At 42.4% G+C, this 22188-nt stretch overlaps 1 long non-coding RNA gene across 3 annotated transcripts in view; it reads right to left on the bottom strand.

The window, feature by feature from the left end:
• Positions 1-22188, bottom strand: part of LOC115087911 — a 113669-nt gene that overhangs the window by 2132 nt on the left and 89349 nt on the right. For 2 of the 3 annotated variants that reach the window (XR_003855660.1, XR_003855658.1), the window contains one exon: positions 844-1019. This is a non-coding gene — a long non-coding RNA (uncharacterized LOC115087911). Of the gene's footprint in view, positions 1-826; positions 1020-22188 lie in introns of all 3 variants that reach the window. The other variant, XR_003855659.1, reaches the window with a different exon arrangement.

The following is a 22188-nucleotide window of genomic DNA, read 5'->3' as shown; positions in this document are numbered from 1 at the left end:
GGGCCTTGATGTGGACTTTGGCACTTTCAACTTTGACCCTGTTGTAAAGGACCATGGTTAAAGTTTTCAAACAGGGTACAAGACCTCTACCTCTACCTGCCCGAAAGCTGGAGAAGATTGGTCTTTCACGAATGAGGGCACAAGGCTGAGTCACTGCTACAGCTTTCAGTCCTGGTTGAAGGATGCTAGTAAACCCTCTCCCAAAACGAGTACCGACGGGGCTTCTTGCAGACCTCCTGCTATCCTCGGCACAGGCAGTGTATATTGTATGGTGTCCTCCCCATCCCCCCCCCCCTTTTTTTTTTAAGCCTTAACCTATATTTACCACCGATGGGCCCAGGTCCTCTTCAAAACCTGTTTTACGTGTAGGAAAGGGAATTTGAACGCATGGCACTGTAGAGTCAAAAAGCAGAAGCCGGTCTTTACATAATACTAATTAAACTGCCTTCAGAGCTACAGAGGTCTCTGCAGTCCGTCAGCTTGTTGGGTGCAAATGAACGCAAGCCTGCATTGTATCGAAAATGTTCTAGGATATTGCCGCATGACTTTATTTGTTCTCTGCTTTAAACACACACCTGGTAGGCATTCACAGAAAACAAAACGAGGACAGACACCGATGATAGATTAGGCAACCTACAACTCCCTTGATTCGCTTCCTTTCCGCTGTGTTTTGCAAGGCAGGCAGAGTAAACAACCTTCTCCCAGCCTTCTCACTTTCCACAGCTGAGAGTGTAGGATGTTTACATTCCCTGTCCCTCAGGGTGTTTAAAGGTGTACCAGACATGCAGACTTCAGAAAAGGCTGCAGGAAAAAAAGTAAGATTTACAAAAGAAAGAATGTTACGCTTGCTCCTGTTCCCAAGCACTTCTTCTTCTTCATTCAGGAAAGGTTCAAGAGTTCTTATACGAGGTTTCTGGTAGAGGTGTGGGCTCCACATTTCTTCTTTAAAAGCAGGAAAGTGCAAACAATTCTTAGGTTACTCCAGCACCACAGTGCAGGATGTCACGGCTATCACACACCTGCAGAAAGAAGGAAAAAAAAAAAGTTAAGATCACCTAAAAAGTTCTCATACGGGGCTGAATAATAAGGTCCAAAAACAAGGTTTTCCCTAAACATTCAGCTATTCACCTAAACGACTGCGCAGCTCAATACGAAGACAGAGAAATGGGGCAGGCTCAACATGGCTTGGTTAGACTCCTACAGGAGAATTTGGACAGCCAGGACTAGGGCCACCAATATAGTGTAAGGAAGGATAAGAGCAGAGGATGCACAGAGGATCCTAGTCAGGGATGATAAAAGAAGGATCTCTGGTATTCAGCAGGAAGGGTAGAATGGGTTCTGTGTATGGCCCTCATCTTTAGATCATTACATTCTACATTCTTGCCACCATACAAACTGGACAGAAATTCAGCAAGACTCCAAAATGAACAAGTTACACTACTGCAGGAGTTTAGGGCAATGCACAGAGAGCAGTAAAAAACTGCATTTACTACCCTATTTGAAAGATAGAACCATGATCCCTCAATCCCCTCCCATCCCTCGCTTTGCCTTTGCTTCAGAAACCCCCATGGTAAACAACCATGGACATTTCCAGTACCTGATCAGATTCCAGTCTACAGTGCTACTGCTACAGGTTACACAAAAGTTTATAAAAAAAACATGAGTAGCCAACTTTTTCCTTTTTCAAAGATGAAAGTCTAGAATTGCATAGCAGCTTAAAGCAGGTTTTACAAAGAAAAGATTTTGATAGTTAGCGTTAGTTTTCTCCAGTGGGGAGCCTGTTACAGTTGCTCCCAGGGGCAAAAAGAGGTGTGGGTAAGTTCCCCCATGTTTTCTTCCCCGACCCAAAACAAACACACACCCCTTCTCTGCCCCTGCCCTTCCCCACCCCACAACTAGTAGCAGAGTAGGCAGAGGGCCAGGAGCTTAAGAACATAAGAAACTGCCATGCTGGGTCAGACCAAGGGTCCATCAAGCCCAGCATCCTGTTTCCAACAGAGGCCAAAACCAGGCCACAAGAACCTGGCAATTACCCAAACACTAAGAAGATCCCATGCTACTGATGCAATTAATAGCAGTGGCTATTCCCTAAGTAAACTTGATTAATAGCCATTAATGGACTTCTCCTCCAAGAACTTATCCAAACCTTTTTTGAACCCAGCTACACTAACTGCACTAACCACATCCTCTGGCAACAAATTCCAGAGCTTTATTGTGCGTTGAGTGAAAAAGAATTTTCTCCGATTAGTCTTAAATGTGCTACTTGCTAACTTCATGGAATGCCCCCTTATCCTTCTATTATTCGAAAGTGTAAATAACCGAGTCACATCTACTCGTTCAAGACCTCTCATGATCTTAAAGACCTCTATCATATACCCCCTCAACCGTCTCTTCTCCAAGCTGAACAGCCCTAACCTCTTCAGCCTTTCCTCATAGGGGAGCTGTTCCATCCCCTTTATCATTTTGGTTGCCCTTCTCTGTACCTTCTCCATCGCAACTATAAGGAGAGATGTCAGGACAGGGCCCCGCAACACTAGGGACAGACAGAGGAAGGGGGCTCCTCTCCGTTTCTGGCACAGTTTCTGGGGGATCCCATCAGTCCCAGCCACCACCACAATTATGTTCTCGCTTTCTTCGCCTGCCTATTAAATTAATCCCCATCTGTGATGCCTGTGGCAGATAGAGACTGACCAAAAACATAAGTGCTTTTATTACCTGAAATGTGCTAAAAATAAAAAAAACCTTACCTAAAAATTATAAACCTGGGGGTTTGATAATCTGTTTAACCCATATTTTGAGTGCAAACTGGACATTTAGGGATGAAGTTTCAAAATGTTAAATGTGTAAAAATTAGCATATAGGCAAGTAAACAGCATCTACTTGCATATTCTGTATTTTAGAAAAGTAAAAACCACATGTATTTTCACTATCATGCATACACATATGCGTGTAAAAAGGGGTGGGGCCAGCACTTACGCACACAAGTTGCTTTTTTTTTAAAAAAAGTTGCGCGCATTCATTTGCCAACCTATGTGCGTATTTTTACACCTGCTAGTTATCGGGCATTGATATTAAAAAAGTGTTTACTGTGTAGTACTGACTGGGTCTCACTCAGCCTGGGGGTCAGATAGAAGACAGATGGACTCAAAAGACAGAGAAGATGAGGTGTTATGTGCAATGTGTGTGCTGCTTAAAGCAAGTCTTAGCAATCTGTGCCTTACACGATGCAGCTAAGGAAGAAGAGGCATGTGTCTCCTGTTGCTGTAAGGTACTGAGAACTGAGCCCAGGTGCTGGCCTGGGTCTGAGCCTCAGACAGTGGTGACTCCATGGCACACCTGATCATGTCGGAAGCACACCATTGTGCCACGGCATACTGATTGGGAAACACTGAACTAGCCAACTGGACAGAGTTCTTGTTAATTTCTAAGATGAAACGGTCGATCACCAACTTTCCATAGCAGCTGAACAAGTTGTTCCTGATGCCTTGATCCAAGGACCCCTTTATGCAGTTGACAACTGTCTCAGCAGAGGGTTACAATATATTATGGATTCCTGGAAGGCAGGTCACCTCAAGATGGGCATTGTGATGTCCTGCCCATGACCATGTTAGGATGGCCTCCTAGCAGAGGGCATATGCCCTACTAACCCATATGTACAGTATAACCCTGGTTTCCCACACCCTCTAATCCATTTCCCCCTCCTCCCCGACCCCTCCTTCTCCATCCCCTCCCCTGTTTATTGTTTATGGTATCAGGTTCATTGTAAAGCCCTGTTGGCTATGTTATAGTTCTATGGAAACCGATGTGATGTTTTCCTAACGAACATCGGTATACAAAACCTTTCAAAATAAATAAATAAAATAAATGGCCATTTGGCTGTTAATCTGGATTAAGATTCTTTTTCCCAAGAAGAGGTGAGAGAAATCTCTCAGGAGCATAATCAATGGCTCACAGCTCCAGGTGGTTGATTTGCAGATGACTTTCCAATGGGGACCACAATGGAGTCCACACTGTACCAGTGTATGCCTCCCATCCCTTGGTGAAGGCATCAGACAGTCACTTGATGCAGTGGGATTCTTAGCGAGAGACCCACCCTTTAGACCATCTGGATTCATACAACACTGGAGGGATGCTTTCATCCTGGAGGTCATGGGGATTTAATGCCATAATAAAGCTGGATTTGACTGCCTTCGAAGACCCCACTAAAGGATTTAGATGCACAGATAAGTCAGAGGTACCATGTGACCAAGCACAACCAGGATGAACCTAGTTGATGCTCGGTCCAGTTAAAGGAAAGTCCTTACTAGGCCTATCTAGGCTATATATATATATTATTTTTTTAACTTTGAAGTTCTGTTTGAGAGACTTGAGGCAGTGGGAGAAAAAAAACCAAAACAAAAAACTTTAAAGCAACAAGAGACAGTAGCACTAGGCCCTAAATTAGAAAGCTCGAAGAAAGATCGAGGGGCTCATCAGGTAGTTTTGCATGCATGGGAACTCCTGCACATACTCAGTAAAGTTTTTAAAGAGCCCTGACAGCTGGGTCTGCGTAGGCCCTGTCTGATATCACCCACGCGTAACAGTTAATGACGGTGGCAACCCTGCTCTCATTGCTCACTTGTGTTTTGAGAAGGCAACTTCCCACTTTTGTTTAATAAATACAAAATAACCAAGTACAAGAAAATGACAACTCAGCATAGTTACGTGGTATACAATGCAAACAGACTGAAGAATAAGTTGAAGCATGCTGATAACATAACCAAAGAAAATGGGCATCAGTAGACGTCAACCTTATTTTGTTATGAAATTGAACACGTTCTAATCACGATGAGAGATAAAGTGGCAGAATTCTCATTCTCTCCATCCCCTACATACTGTTAAGCATTGCTACTGGATATGTTGATGTTCTGGAATTAAAATACACCGACAAGGAAGGCCTTATTCCAAGACTGTGAAATGATATGATCGGGAGGGGGAGGTGAAGGAAGACAGCAAACAGTAGAAAGTGAAAACTGCCTTGCAACGTGGGCGTGTGCCGTTTCTACTGAAAAAAACCCCAAAAAACTTAAGTTCAAGGGTCATGGCGCAATACCAGCTGACAATGAAGAGGGAAGCAAATCAGAAAAAAGAAAAAAAAAACCCCACAAAAAGCCTCAAGTTAAATATTGTCTTGTGACAAGCTGATCCTACTTCTGGCAGTTTCATATAGATCAATGATTCAACAGAGTGGCTAGCGAAGAAGAAAGCAAATAGATCTTCCAAACCTGAGTGAAGAGAGCAGGGAACACAAGGTACGGAGAGTTCACACTTAAAAAAAGATTGCCCCTGTGCACCAAGCATCGTTTGACTGTATGAAGAACAAAATTATTTAGTTCATTTAACTTCATTTGAGGCCACCAGGTGTCAGGCTAAGCTTAAAATAAATGGCTTAGCTCCAAGGTGTGGATATTTCATGTTAATCCTCCTTTTACTAGAACTTGGCAGTTGCATGCCAGACACTGTAGGCAAATCTGTAACAGATACTGCTGTCTCTCCTTAATCTCAATTAAGGAGTACCTCTTTCTGAGGTCAGCACCTCCTTGCATAAGTCATTTACAGTTGTTTGTATTAAATTACACAACTTCTTGTTCTTAAAAAGGGGAATATCTCAGAATGTTGTGCAGTTACCAGCTCCTCCAAAGACATGAGTACATGCTTTTTTTGTTTGTTTGTTTTTTTAACTAGGAGAAGCTTAGTCTACTCAGATTGGTGTTTGCAGAAACTTTTATTATGGGCTGAAAGTCACTTACTTGCAGAGTTGCCACTGCCCTTCCACACAAATACTGCAGTCCTCAGCACCTTGCAGATATAGTCTGTCCATTACTGCATAAGGAGATGACAATGTCTGATCTTACAAGCATTTGGGGAAAAAAAAAGCATACACTGCAAGTAATTTTGCAGTACCATGCTAAAAATGGTACTTGAAAGTACTGAATGGGTAAGGAACAGATTCCAGGGTCTGGCAAAACGGGTGTAAAAAAAAAAAAAAGCCTATCATTGTGCCCGTGCAATTTACAAGCAGCATCGCTCTGCGCAATGTTTACTTGTGTAGGAAAATACTGCACACACACAAAATGATTCACAAAATTGTACTTGCACAAAGCGTTGCAGGACTTTACTCAAGAGACCTAAATTTAAGGATTGGCCAACTGCAGTGTTCTTTGTGTTTTGTTTTAAATTTGTACACAGCTTTGAGCATTTTCAAAAACAGTAAAGCGTTCTACAAGATAAAAATATAGAAGGAGGTAGTATAGATGGTCAAAAAGAAAAATAATATCTCTCTTTTCAAAATGATATTTATGGTTAAAAATGTTTTCTCATAGAAACACAGAAACATAGAAATGACGGCAGAAGAAGACCAAATGGCCCATCAAGTCTGCCCAGCAAGCTACACACTTTATCCATTTTTTTTCCCCTTTTTCTCTCTCCCACCTGTTACTATTGGCTTCCAGTACCCTGCAGCCCTAATTCCCCTCCACCCAATTTAGAGAGCAGCTTTGAATCTGCATCCAAGTGACATCCAGCTCAATTGGGGGTAGCAACCGCTGTAACAAGCAGGCCACCCCCTTGCCCCATACTCTTACCCACCCCTGTTTTTATTTTTTTGTTTATTTTTTTTTTGGAAATAGCAGCCCTCCATCCTTCCGCTCCGTGAAGGTGGAACACCAACTACTGGCCACTGGCATCCCGCTCCGTGAATGCCTCTGTGGCTACTGCCGCTCCGTGCAGTGTTTGAATGCCTCCACTTTATTCACGCCCTCTAGACTTGATGGATCCACAGTGTTTATCCCACGCCCCTTTGAAGTCGTTCACAGTTTTAGACTTCACCACTTCCTCCGGAAGGGCATTCCGGGCATCCACCACCCTTTCCGTGAAGAAATACTTCCTGACATTGGTTCTTAGTCTTCCTCCCTGGAGCCTCAGCTCGTGACCTCTGGTTCTGCTGATTTTTTTCCGACGGAAAAGGTTTGTCGATGTCTTTGGATCATTAAAGTTTTTCAAGTATCTGAAAGTCTGAATCATATCATTCTCCCCCTTTATTGGTGATGTAATTGAGATACAAGATATTGAGATAAGTATATATTTGTTTTTTTAAGTTATTGGTATATTACTTATATATATTTTGTTTAAAGAATTTTTTGAATAAAAATTGAATAAAGTTTAAATAAAAAAAACCCCAAAAAAACAGTAAAGAGTTAAATAACTGCAATTAATAAATACTAAATAAATAAATCTCTACCTATTTTTCCTTCCTGTGGATTTTCTTCCTCTTTCAAAAGCTATAGATGTAGACAAAAGGGGGGGGGGGGAACTAGTTAAAATTACCTGCTGTTTGAATTCAAAATTTGGCCAATTCTTCAGTACAGCCCACAACCAATAAAGTGAAGTTACCTCAGGAGGGCTCTATAAAAGCATGGGCTATTTTTCATTAGACAAAAACCCTCAACTTTTTATTTCTGCATATAGAGACCTGAGAAGTCACATCACAGCACAGCTCTTCCACACCAAGACCTTGGGGAGAGTTCTGCTTAGTAAACGAGTTTTCTTCTGACATGAATGTATAGAGAAGTTCTATAGTTTAACTACTCAGCTATGTAGACAGGAATCAGAGTTTATACTGTATATTGCCAAGTATAAATTGTATCCCAGATTAAATCTAGCACAATTCAGTCAGCTCTGCAGTGTCAAAGTTAAATATTTGTGTAGAAGTAAATACCTCTAGTTAGGAGATACCAACACGATGCATTCTTTGATGACAATGGTTCAGAGGTACTGAAGCAAATCACCGTAAAAACTGAAGTAGCAGTAGAGCAAATCAACAAACTAAAGAGTAGCAAACCACGAGAACTGGACCGCATTCACCCCATAGCTCCAAAAGACCTCAAATATGAAACTGCAGGCCTGCTACTAGTAATTATCATTCAAATTTGTCATAGTGCCTGAAGACTGGAGGGTGGCTAATGTGATGCCCTTTAAAAAAAAAAAATCCTTTATGTTGAGAACACACGGGATTGAGAATACAAAGGAGTGAAAATACACATGTATTGAAGATTTGAGGAATATTAATGACTGCTGAAGGATCACAAAGATTTATATTTTGGAAACATTGATATTGTACATGTATATCAACTATATATAGGGATTATTGTCTCATATACTGTAATCTTTGTTCAATAGGTATTTAGGGAAATGTGCAATAGGGTGGGGATTTTAATAATAGTATGAGTGATGTGAGTGAATGATTAGTGTATTTTATGGGACAGTTTGTTATGTTAATCATGATAAATGTTTTTCTGGGAACTGTTGGGTATCTGCACTATGTTAACAATTAGTTGATGAATCAATAATAAAAAATAATTTAAGAATAATAAATATGTGTAACATTTTAATGTTATAGGTTTTTTTTTTTATATATGATTATGTGGAAGGAATATATGTAACAAATTTACTATCAGCTTAATAGTACATTTATAAAGCATTTAGACAATTAGTATTAATGAGCAGATTATGCTTTTTCACGTCCTTACAGTGATGTTTGATGTTTATTAAGTTAAGGATTGTGATTCACCCTTGTTGTTGTTACCGTATCACTTCAGCACAGTCATCCAGGTGGACAGAGCCATTTTTAAGGGACCTAGACCTGGGCAGTAGCGAGTGGGCATAACTCAGTCTTTTTTTATTTTATTCAGGATCCGGGAAGGAGGTAAATGGGGGCCAAGATGGGAACTCCCCAGCAACAGCATTTTGAAAGAGTTGGGGAGGGGAGGGCCCCAGCCCCTATGGATTTCCAGGGCCATGGGAGGGTTGGTTTTTTTTTCCAGTACCATAAATATGAAAATACCCCCAAACTTTTGGGATATTTTCATATGATGCCATTTTTAATTTGTTCCATTCAGAACAAACCGAAAATGGCCTCATTCATTGCTGTATATGATAGGGGGGGGGGGGGGTGAAATACTGATGAGCACCCCAAGATCCCTCTCTTGGTCCGTAATAGTGTCTGAGGATCTGAAGATGGTGAAGCAATGTGACAAGGCGATAGCTAAAACCAGAAGGATGCTGGGCTGCAAAGAGAGAAATAACCAGCAAGAAAAAGGAGGTGATAATGGTCCTTGGTGAGGCCTCACTTGGAGTTCTGTGGTCAGTTCTGGAGCCCGTATCTCAAAAAAGGATGGAGAGAGAACAGAGGTGGTCCACAGAAGGGCGACAAAAATGGTGTGCGGTCTGTATCGGAAGACCTATGAGGAGAAGCTGAAAGACCTAAAGAGAGGAAGAGAGGAGGCACAGGGGAGATATGATACAGACCTAGAAGGGTTCAATGATGTATGGACTTCAAACCTTGTCCATTGGAAAGAAAACAGAACTAGGAGTCACAAAATGAAACTCCAGTGGGGGATGACTCTGAATCACCATCAGGAAATATTTCTTTACTGAGAGGGTGGTGGAGGCCTGGAATGCCCTTTCTGAGGTGAAGAAGAAGAAGAAAACAGTCAAAGAATTCAAAGGGGCATGGGATAAACACTGAGGATCTCTAAAGGCTAGAGGATGGAAATAAGAGAAGCGTGTGTGTGTTTGTGTTTGTGGGGGGGGGGGGGTAACTTGCTGGTACAGCAGTTATTATCCTTAGAAGGCACGGAGATTACTACCCTTAATCACTATGCTTTGATGCTTTTAATGCAACTGCAACATTACTGCCCACTAAGAAGGCAGGGGGAAAAGAGGAATTGGATTCAGACGACAAGAGGACTCAGATTTCCATGGTCTGGGATACAGATATGCAGAAGTAAGGTGGAAAAAAAAAAACCAAAAAAAAAAACAACACAGGACTGCTTCTATGGCCAAATCCATAAGCAAAGCACATCAAGAATCACTGACTGATACATAGGAGTCACCTGCATGGCACGGCAGATACTATGACGAGAAGCTGGATGGACCATTGGTTCTTTTCTGCCGTCATTTTTATGTTTCTAAATGAATGCATATCCCTATCACTTAGGGTAGGAAGTGATATCCTATTATGCCTTGGTAAGTGGTTAAGAGACAGGAAACAAGTGTAGTAAATGGTCAGTTTCCCAAATTGACAGGCCGATACAGTAAGGAGCGGTAGGAAGAGCTGCGTTAGTGCTGGGCGCACCCGCGTTTGCCGCATGCACAGTCCAGCTCACCTACCGCTCGATACTGTATTTAAATAGCTTGCAAATGCAAGCCGCTTCCAAGAAGCGTCGGAGAAGGGTTAGGCCCGCGCAATCCATTTTACTGTATAGAGCACTATACAGCGCCTATATAGTAACCTGGGTACGCTGGTACCTGTCATTTCAAATGACATTTGTAATGGCAATACTCTTGCAGCCCTCCTCCAGAGACGCACCGCGGCTCCCCTGCCTCCCGGGGGCTGCCCCCTGGCTCCCGGGGGCAGCCGGCGGCGAAAGTGGCCCCGCCGGCGAAGATGGATGCCTGCACGGGCCCTCTGACACGATCGCTCCAGCTGCGGCCACTTCTCCTGCGTGCATTCAGCCTGTGCATGCAATTTGGCCGCTCAAGGCGTGACGTCACTACGTTTGGCGTCACGGCGTGTGACGTCACGCCTTGAGCGGCCAAATTGCACGCACAGGCTGAATGCACGCAGGAGAAGTGGCCGCAGCTGGAGCGATCGTGTCAGAGAGCCCGTGCTGTCTTTCGCTGCCGGCTGTCTTTTCACCGCCGGCTGTCCCCGGGAGGCAGGGGGCAGCCCCCGGGAGGCAGGGGAGCCGCGGTGTGTCTCCGGAGGAGGGCTGCAAGAAAGTAAGTTACACTTCACATGTCGCTTTTCTCCTTTTTCGCTTTCGTTGCTTCGGGAGGAGGGTAGAGAGGACTGGGCTGCCCCTTTTTCACTCACCGGCCAGGGCAGGTGAGCGAGGGCTGGGGGAAAATTTGCCGCCTACCCTTACCCTTGCCTCTAACGAAGGGGTAAGGGTAGGCGGTAAGTTAGTAGGTTAAACGCGCGGCTAAACTGCAGGTTAAAAAGGCGATAGTCGGGGCGCGCGTTACTGAATGGAGGGGAATAGCTAATCCGATCGTTTACATCTCATATACATGCCGCGGACGGAAGGGGTTACCCGTTGATATAAAGAGGCGGTAAGAATGGGTTAAAGGGGATAGTGGATTGCGGGTTGGGCTAACGCGGCCAAATTGTGAGTAAAAGGCGGGTTAGAAACAGGGTAACCGCGGCCGCACTTTACTGTATTGACCTGATAGAAAGGTAAACGGCGGAATGTCCCAGGGAACTGTCCTAATCTGGGAAAGACAACCGAGAGGGGTGACCAAATTTACAGATGACACAAAATTATTCAAGCTCGTTAAAACACAAGCAGACCGAGGAACTGCAGAAGGACCTTTCAAGATTGGGGGACTGGGCATCTAAATTGCAGATAAACTTTAACATGAACAAGTATAAAGCGATGCGCATAAGGAAAAAAAAAAAATCTAGACAACATGTACACGATGCTGTGTTCTATTATATAAGTTACCACCCTGTAAGAGGATCTTGAGAGTCCTTGTGCTCCATCTGCAACAAGTATCCCCCCCAAAAAAAAAAAAAAAAATCAATCAATCTAAATGTTAGGAATGAATCAGAAAGGAATGGAGAATTAAACAAAGGATATCATATTGCCCCTTTATTTATCCAAGTGCAAGTGCATCCTAAAATAGTGTACAATTCTGGCTGCCCCATCGAAAAAAAAAGGTAGAACAGGAAAATGTAGAGAAGGAAGACAAAAATGATAAAGGTAATGGAATGGCTCCCTTACGAAGAAAGGCTAAACATAGTGGGGTTCTTCAGCTTTGTGAGACAGGGGATATAACATATCTATAAAATCACGAGTGGGGTGGAACAGGCAAATGGAGACAGTTGTTTCCCCTTTCAAATTGAACGATGAGTCGGGTCCATGCCATGAAACATGGCACATTTAACAGAAATTGGAGAAATAATAGTTTTCACTGAACGCACAATCAAGCTGTGGAATTTGTTGCCAGAGGACATTGTCAACATCTCTAGCACAGATGGGCTTAAAGGGTTTTTGCATACATTCCTGGGAAATAGAAGTCCATAAACCATTAGACAGTAGGCAGTTTTGGGAAAGCCACCGTTTATCCCTGAAGTGAGGAACAAGAAACGGATTTAGACTTTGGAGGTAATTTTCAAATGACTACACGTGTAAATGGGCCTTTGAAAATTGTTACTTTTATGTGCACAACTCCTTCGAAAATTCATTCTATAGGGCTGAATTTTCAAAAAGGTTTTTCACACAGAAATGGGCTTTTGAAAATTGCTATGACATATGCTACTTTTACGCACGTTAACTCCTTTGAAAATTCGTTCCTTTGTGTTTGGCTGGGTACTTGTGACCTGGATTGGCCACTATTTGAGACAGGATGCTGGGCTTGATGGATATTTGCTCTGACTCTGCATACATATCTTATGTTCTAGATAGCAGACAGTCACTGCTCTGAACTAGCACAGAAGAATCCTTATTTATTCTGAATTTTCCAACTGAGCTGGAAAACTGGAAGAGAGCAAATCAGGTGCCTACTTTAACCATTGGCAATCTATTTTTAGACTATGCCTGGAAAAAAGCAGAATATCAAATGTTTGCACAAAAGTAAATAAAAAGACCATCCTCTGACATTGACAAAAATTTGGCATCTTGCCCTTTCATCAGATCATGCTACTTAACAGGATTTGCCTTTCCTTGTTCGGTTAAAAGCACCTTGCTTAATTCTGGGTCTTTTCTCACCCTTTTTTTGCTATTCAAAATTAACGATTCCAGCTTTTTGACTTACAGTCGAAAATCACAACCTTCCTAACAACTAAATCACAAAAGTAAAAGTATTCATAGTACATTAGATTTGAAAACAAAATTAAAGTGTCTCACTATACATATGCACTTCTAACATTAGACAATGCTAACGCAGGAAGAGAGCACCCAACATCCGGTTTGGTACTTACAATCAAACTGGGAGTGAAAGAATGGTTCACTGAGACTTTAAAATTGCATTTTTGAATATGCAAAAATATATCTTTGCCTGCACTTAAAAAAAAAATTAAGATTTTTCCGCATTGATCCGATCCAGCAGAGTCAATCACGGACCGTAAACATCTAAAATCCTCAGATACATGAACAAAAAAAAATGCCATCTCTACTAATTTCCATGGGGTCCATACTCAAAGGCATTTAGCCAGATAACTTGCAAAATTATCCACCTAAATGCCAACTTTTGGATATTTTGGCTCTTATCGAAAATGTATCTGGATAATGTTAAGGGTGCTCTGGGGTGTTTCTGGGTGGAATTAAATTAGCCAGAAAATTAAATAAGTTAGCTGGATATGTTAACACTTACAGTTGTGCTCATAAGTTTACATACCGTGGCAGAATTTGTAAGATGTGTAGCATTTTAAGAAATCGTGAGTGATCAGATAAGACATCCACCCAAGCTAAACCTGTTCTTCTAAGCAGATTACAAAAATAGTTACATAAACAAATCACACATACATAAAAAATTATATAAAATACATAATCATTAAAAACAAAGCATTGCATAAATAAAAGTAAAAAACAATAACAAAAAACCCCTAAGTATTGCAGCAGATATTGTCAGCCAAATGCATGAGTAAACGGCCAAGATTTCAGCTGCTGTAAAGTAATCCCAAAGGTAGATGGATAAACTTATATGGCTCTCTTTAAGATAGCTGTCTACCGTATATTCAATGCTGCAACTACACCATTGAATATTCACCCAAACGTCAGCCAGAAAAATTTACCAGGCTAACTTTGCAATTTAACCAGAGTGAATATTAACCCTCTAGTTTTTATATATAAAATTCTTGCATAGTTTGATTTCTTAGAATTAAAAAAAAAGATACGCACCTATTCTATTCTAATATTTGTATCCTGCCTTCCCACTCCAGGCGGGGAGTGGGAAGGCAGGCTCATAGGGATGTGCATTTGTTTTTAACGAATGCATTTTTTGGCACAAAAAGTCTTTTGAAAATAGACTTGCCCAAAAATATCTGAAAATTTTCAGACAATTTCATTTTTGGAACAAACCAAAAATAAGAGGGCTGCCCTAGGCCCCCCCTGCTACTGCTTTTTCAGCTCCCAGGGTCCTCCCTGGGCCCCTCTACTCCTGCTCATCCATAACTTGCTCAGCTCCCTCAGCAAAGAAGCCGGGGCTAGGGACTCTGCTGGCTCCTACTCACCTCTTTTGTGAGGGCATATATCCCATATAGAAGCAGGAGTGATCCCCAATCAGTCCTGCGTCTCCGGCTTCCTCTTTATTTTAAAATGTTACATAATGCAAATTACAAAACTATTGTTCCATCTTTAAAAATGGATTTAGCTAGCTATGGAGATTGAAGCTAGGTGCGACATAAAAAAAATGGCGCTAGCTCAGGACAGCCAGCACCATTGCTGTAAGGCTGTACAACAAAATGGTGCCCGCCAGTCCAGAGACCACCATTTTCTTCACATAGAACTTGGCGCTGGTCTTAGGGTCAGCTGGTGCCATTTTTAGAGCGGAAGCTGGTAGGGCAGGAGTGACCGCAGATTGCTCTTGCTCCCTTTCTAGGAGGTTGACCCCTATGCAGCGGGTGAGGGCTTGGCTCGGTACGACCCCACACCATGCGACTGGCAGGGCCTGAGGGAGGAGGCAGTAGAGAGGCTTGGGAGGCCCCCTTATTTGTAATGTTTTACAATTTTCTTCCTGAAATAAATAAAAAATGGGATTCAAAAAAGAGCCCACTTTTTAATTTAATGTTTCAGTTCAGCTCGCAAACTGAAGAAAATCAGTATACCAACCAAAAAAAGAAAATTAAAGAAATAACGTGAAACAAAAAAAAACAAAACACACGCTAAATGAAAATGTCTTTGCGGCTAATTCATGTATTTATTTAAAAATGTATTACCCACCTAGTTATGAATCTAGGCAGCATACAAATTACATACACAATTGCAACACCACAAGTAGAAAGTTTGCATAACAAAACAAATAAAAAAAAAAAGTTTACATAATACAAACCTAATCTTATCCCCTAATCTCACTGACATTTATTTTTTTATTTAAAACATTTGTATGTCACACCATCCTATGTTCTGGGTGGCTTCCAAGTGCGCATTCAAATTTTGAAATATAAGAGAACAGAATTAAGATGCAGTTAATAAAATAATATACACAGTCTAATACAAATTAAAATAAAATTAAAAACAGAAGTTACAAATGCCAGGACAAATACTAACTGTCATGATAGATCTTAATTGTTTTTGATGATAAATGGAATGGGCCTTTTCCTAGGAGGGAGAGGAAGTTGGTTCCACAGCAATGCTCCAGGCTGCTGAGAGCAGGTGATCTCATGGCTCACTGATGTGAATGGACTTATGGCTTGGCACATCAAGAAGACATTGCACCTCCGATCTTAAATTTCTGACTAGCTGATATATTTTAATAGCAAATTAATATTGAAAGGTAAGTCATTATTTAGAGCATTGTGTATCATTGTTAGTATTTTATACTGTATTCTAAATTCAACAGGTAGCCAATGGAGAGAATTTAGAACTGGGGTTATGTGGTCATATTTTGAGGTTCCTGTCAGTATTCTTGCAACAGAGTTCTGGATGACTTGAACAGCTTTGATAGTATATGACGGAAGACCAAGGAGGAGGGAATTAGAGCATTCAGTGCTAGTGAGGCCCATGGATTGAATCATGATCCGAAAATCTAAAGTATCTAAACAAGGTGCAATAATAAATACAATTAACAAAATAAAATGCCAGATGAAGTTCAATAAACAACCCATCCCATAGCAGCATACGCCAGGCAGCAGCCCTAAATAGCTATCACAGCCCTATCATGAAGGAGCTCCCAGATGGATGATCATCTTAGATTTGCATCTTTCAGGGTGACCTTCTGTCATGGAGGTAGGGCAGCAGAGGTTGCTGGGAGCGGGCAGGACCACTACATGCTGGCAGAGCTGAACAATTCAGCAGCATGGTAAAAAGCATGTTAACACAGATTTGTTTTGGTTTTTTTTTAATATTCATGCCCATGTCTATGCTTTAGATATTCCAATGCAATCTCCCCCAATATATTTACTAAGAAGTGAATTTTCAAACGTATATACATGCATATATAGACTTTTTGAAAATTACCTTGGGGGTTATGCATGAACATACACATGGAAGGAATTTCATGCGTACTTTCACGAGTACTAGAAAGAAGCATTCCTGGGGCAGAGTTAGGGTGGGGAAACCATTTACACATGTATATGTACACCTGGCTCCCATGTAGGTGCAAATGTGAGTACGAATGCCATGCAAGGGTTCGCGTGTACCCATTAAATTGCAAAGCACTGGACAGAACTCACCCGCGTACCCCACATGTTCAATGTAATGAATGTTTATTTGTTTTGTTGAAAAATGTAATAAAAATGACAAATTGCAAAGCTGATTTACATGCACAAGTCCGTTTTGAACATTATGATGGTAACTTTCATACCAACGCACAGGCGCACACGTGCTCGTGTTTTGTCAGCGCGCACCCAGGGACATGGCCATTTTATAACATGCGCGCGTGTATGCACACATTATAAAACAGCCTGACTGCGTGCGTGCACACGTGCGCAAATTTAAGTGGACGCACACCTATGAACAGAAATGGCCACGAGCCAACACCATTACCAGTTTTCCCAGTTTACTTAAGTAAGGAATCGGACTTCCGAACTTCCCAACTTTAATAGCCTCTTTTTTTCCCTTATTGGCCCTGACTTTTAAAATCCCGTTGAGATACATTGAATTTTTGTTTACAACTTGCATGTCATCCATAGCAGAAGTTAAGTTACGTGCCTGGGAACTCTGGAACATTCCTGTGCTGTAAGTATTTGCACGCTAATTTCAATATGAAACCCAGGAATGTCCATGCCCTGCCCCCTTTTGTAACTTCATTTGTGCGCATAGCGGCAAGAATGCACGTACACGGGCGGCTTTTAAAATCCTCTTAATGTGCACCAGCCTGACTGGTGCATGTATCTCCCAGTTTTGGTATGCGCTGGGCTTTTAAAATCCACCTTTTACGGCTGAAGACTGAGTGTACAGAACTATATTATAAAATAAAAAGCACTATATATTATAAAATAGGGCCTTCCTGCGACATTCAATTCACAATCCCTTACGATTGCTTTGTATAAGTGAGGACCACTGTACAAAGTCTTTGTGACATGCATTCAATCATTGCCTGTCGACCAGTCTAGTAAAATACTTTACTCACTCATTGTCCATGATTGATTGTAATTTTTTGATTTGTTTATGCAAATAAAAACTCAAAAATGCATTTTTGAGAACTTGAACGTTTTTATTTGCACAAATGAAAAAAACAAATAAGAACAGCAAATCATGATCAGTGAGGAGTGCTTGCAATTTTTTGCTGGACCAATGATTATAATGTCAGCTGGTCAATAGGCAGTGACTGAATGTGTGTCTCAGAAAGCCCTGGTAGGACGGTCTTCACTTATCCAAGGCATTCGTAAGTGATTGTGATTTGAATGACAAAGTAGATAGAAGGAGAGAAAAGCAGTACTGGAGTATTCATTAATTTAACTCTTCCCCTTTAGAATTTCATTTTGCAAGCATTTATATACTTTTAGATGATCCTACCAGGGTGAAGTCAGCACCATTTTAACTTTGAGCCACAAAAAGATGGGAGTAGTTACAAAAAGAAACAACGTCTTCCCCCATGCGCACAGTCAGAGGGGTAGGCCTCAGTCTGGTCCAGCTGCTAACCAGTAAACACATTCTTGGCAGTACTGATGCTCTGCCTTTGTTCATTGCCCTTACATTACTGAGCAAGAAGTTCCAATCAGAACCAAAAAAAGAAAAGCCTACTTTCCAGGATACATACACATGCATCTGTAGTCCACAAATACAGTATGGATGGATATGGGGAAAACAAAACAAAACAAAAAAAAAAAACAACCCTTTAATCAAAAATCCTTACGTCCTCACTGACATGGACAGGCAATTTGGTGTGCATAGGACAAACCCAAAAGTTATTAGGGGGACACATAGAAACCTCAAAAGCCTTCTTTCCCTTTGGGAAGCAGGATTGAAGAAAAAAAAAAAAGTTCTATTTAGTCCATCTTGCCCTGAATATGGCTACTGCCAAGATCAGGTTTCTGATTCAATTACATAGAAGTAGTCTGAAAGGCTGCTAGTGAAGGCAAAACACAAGTGGGAAAGAAAGCAGCAGCAACTGCGGAGAGAACAGGTTTACAGCCGGCACAAAACAAGCAGGGTCCTCTGTAAACCCCCCCCCCCCCCAACCCCACCATTAAGCTAGGATACCACAAAGGCTTTAAAAAAAAGAAATTACAAATACTTTTATTTAGTGGCTTTTAATTTCCTGAAATATCATTGTATAATTATAGATATCTATTACATATGATAGGTATGTAATCATCCTTGCACAATGTAAAGTTACTCCAGCCCTTTGCAGGCAATTAAAATGTTAAATCTTAATGCAATACAATTTTTTTTGAGAAGTATTTTTATTGAAGTTTTGATAAGACAACAAACTAAATAACCTACTAATCAGAACACCCCCCAAGGTACCTCCCACTTCAGTTCCAACCCACCCTTCCCACCTTTCTACTCTGGCCTTGACAGTTTCGAACAATTGTACAAATATTTATTCTAACAGGTTTATATATAGGCATATAAAAATGGTTAGTGTATGTAATATGAGTAATATGAACTGTAAGTTGCCTTTCAGAGAGCTGGATTCAGGTACATATGATTGTTTGTTGAAAGGTAAATGTTCAGTTGAAACATTTGGATATTAGCATTCCAGGTTTGTATATGGAGATTCTGATGAGGGCCTTGTGGAAAAAAGTAACCGGTTTGAAGCAAAAGATGAAGCAGAGATGTCCAGTAGTTTATGGAAACTGAGATAGTCTCAAGAGTTATAAAAATTAGTAAGATACGCTGAACAATAGGTGCCAAAGCTCTCTCCCTCAAATGATCATATTTCTTGCATTTCCTGATCTTGTTCCACTGTAGGTGCTAAATAAGTTAAAAACAAACAAACAAAAAAAAACCACAGACCATATTTGTGAAACACTAACAAACTTCCTTGCCGAGGTAGTCTTAACAATTGCATACTCTAGGGCAGCGGTTCTCAACCGGTGCGTCGCGACACACCAGTGTGTCGCCAAGCACCGGCAGGTGTGTCGCGTGGCTCCCGGTCCCTCCCGCTGCTCGTTCTTCCCTGCTGCCGTTGCCGCCGGGCTATCAGCACGTTCAAGCCCAGCGGGAACGGCAGCGGTGCAAAAAAAAAAAAAAAAAGCTGTGGCATCCGCGGCTGCCCTTTTCTTCTTCCCGCGCCTGCATCCCCCCCCCGGACCCGGAACAGGAAGTGATGCGCGGGAAGAAGAAAGGCCGTGCCGCGTGATAAACTAGCAGGCACGGCCTTTCTCACGCGGCACGGCCTTTCTTCTTCCCGCGCACCACTTCCTGTTCCGGGTCAGGGGTGGGGGGGGGGGATGCAGGCGCGGGAAGAAGAAAGGCCGTGCCGCGTGATAAACTAGCAGCGGCCGCTGCTAGTTTATCACGCGGCACGGCCTTTCTTCTTCCCGCGCACCGCGTATCACTTCCTGGTCCGGGGGGGGGGAAATGCAGGCGCGGGAAGAAGAAAAGGCCAGCCGCGGATGCCACAGATTTTTTTTTTTTTTGCACCGCTGCCGTTGCCGCCGGGCTATCAGCACGTTCAAGCCCAGCGGCAACGGCAGCGGTGCAAAAAAAAAAAAAATCTGTGGCATCCGCGGCTGGCCTTTTCTTCTTCCCGCGCCTGCATTCCCCCCCCCCCGGACCAGGAAGTGATACGCGGTGCGCGGGAAGAAGAAAGGCCGTGCCGCGTGATGAAGTAGCAGCGGCCGCTGCAGCATCGGCCCCCAAGCTATTGCAGCAGACGGTAATCGGGAGAGGAGAGAGCAGCAGGAGCCTCCCGCGATCGATGGAATTCTTCCTTATTGGCCTGCGGGGGCTGGAGGAGGAGGAGCAGCTACCGTTGGGGGGGGGGAGGGAGAGAGAGAGGAAGTGAGTGACAGAAAGAGAGAGAAGCAGCCAGCCAGCCTGTGTGTGAGAGAATGTGTGTGATTGAGAGCCTGTGTGTAAGTGAGAGAATGTATTTGATCGAGAGTATGTGTGTGATTGAGAGAAACTGGTCAGAGAGCTGATGTATGTGTATATGTGAGAGACAATGAAAGTGACTGCTCAAGGAGATGACTGATGTGTATGTGAGACAGTCAGGGATGTGTGTTTGTGTGTGTGTGTGAGAGAGAGAGAGAGAGAAAAAGCATGGAAGTGAGAAATCTGGGTATGTGAGAAAGCATGGGAGTGGGAAGCCTGTGTGTGTGCATGTATATGAGAGAGACTGGTTGGTAAGGTGACGGTGTGACTGGTGTGTATGTGAATGTGAGAGAGAGAATGTGATTCAGGGAATGAGAAGCCTGTGCACGTGGAGAGCGAGCATGGGAATGAGAGAGAGAGACTGGTGTGTGTGTATGTGTGTGTAACAGAGAAAGTGATTATGGGAATGAGAAGCCTGTGCATGTGAAGAGAGTGAGCATGGGAGTGAGAACCTGGGTGTGTGTGAGACACAGCATGGGAGGGAGAAGCCTGTGTATGTAAGACAGAACATGGAAGTGGGAAGCCTGTGTATGTGTGTGTATGCATGCATGAGAGAGATCAGGTGACGGGTGTGTGTGTATGTGTATGTGGGAATAAGAAGCCTGTGCATGTGAAGAGTGAGCATGGGAGTGTGTGAGATACAGCACGGGAGTGAGAAGCCTGTATATCTGAAAGAGAACATGGGAGTGGGAAGCCTGTGTGTGTGTATGCATGAGAGAGATCAGGTGATGGGTGTGTGTGTATGTGTGAGAGAGAGAAAGTGATTATGGGAATGAAAAGCCTGTGCAGGTGAAGAGTGGGCATGGGAGTGAGAAACCTGTGTGTGTGTGAGACACAGCATGGGAGTGAGAAGCCTGTATATCTGAAAGAGAACATGAGAGTGGGAAGCCTATGTGTGTGTGTATATGCATGAGAGAGATCAAGTGACTGGTGTGTGTTTGTGTGTATGTGAGAGAGAGAAAGAAAGTGATTATGGGAATAAGAAGCCTGTGCATGTGAAGAGTGAGCATGGGAGTGTGTGAGATACAGCACGGGAGTGAGAAGCCTGTATATCTGAAAGAGAACATGGGAGTGGGAAGCCTGTGTGTGTGTATGCATGAGAGAGATCAGGTGACTGGTGTGCGTGTATGTGTGAGAGAAAGAAAGTGATTATGGGAATGAGAAGCCTGTGCATGTGGAGAGAACAAGCATGGGAGTGAGAGACTGGTGAGTGTATGTGAGAAAGAGAAAGTGATTATGAGAGTGAGAAGCCCATATATGTAAGTGGAACACGGGAGTGGGAAGCCTGTGTGTGTGTGTATGGCATGAGAGAAACTGTTCAGGAAGGTGACTGGTGTGTTTGTCAAAGACTGGGAGATGATTGGTGTGTGAGAGACAGAAACTGGTCATGGGGGCATGACTGGTATGGTGTGTGTGTGTGAGAGACATGGGCCCTAAGGAAGAGGACCATGAGTATAGAGCTTAGCCACTACTGCTGCTTCTGGTGTGTGCTACAGCCTGCATGGAAGAGGAGTAGGACAGCTGCTGGAGGGGGTAAGTAAAGGTGGCTTTTTAAGTTTATTTTTCTTGATTGACTGCCATTTTAATTATTTAATATTATGTGATGTGTCTGCTTTTTTTGAAATATTTTATTGGTGTTTGGAGAATTTTTAATAGTTTTTATGAGTTTTTAATTGTTGGATGTTATTCTGTTCATAGTTGTTGTGAAACATTTATTCTGCTTATTAGTATAGTTTTACAATTATTTCTGTGTGGGGATCTATAGCTGCTTGTTAGTTCTGTTTTCCTAATAAGAGGTGTATTGGTTTTTAGGGCCTGATTTTAATATTTATAGTGTTGCCTTTTCATAGATAGGGTTGCTCCTGTTTGAGTGTATTCCATAATACAGGTGTAACTGTGTGTGGATTAGTTTATGTGCATTACTACAGATCCTGGGAGT

Source organism: Rhinatrema bivittatum, chromosome 3, assembly GCF_901001135.1.
Source record: "Rhinatrema bivittatum chromosome 3, aRhiBiv1.1, whole genome shotgun sequence".
Classification (NCBI taxonomy): Eukaryota; Metazoa; Chordata; class Amphibia; order Gymnophiona; family Rhinatrematidae; genus Rhinatrema; species Rhinatrema bivittatum.
This window is presented reverse-complemented; position numbering and strand designations above follow the sequence as displayed.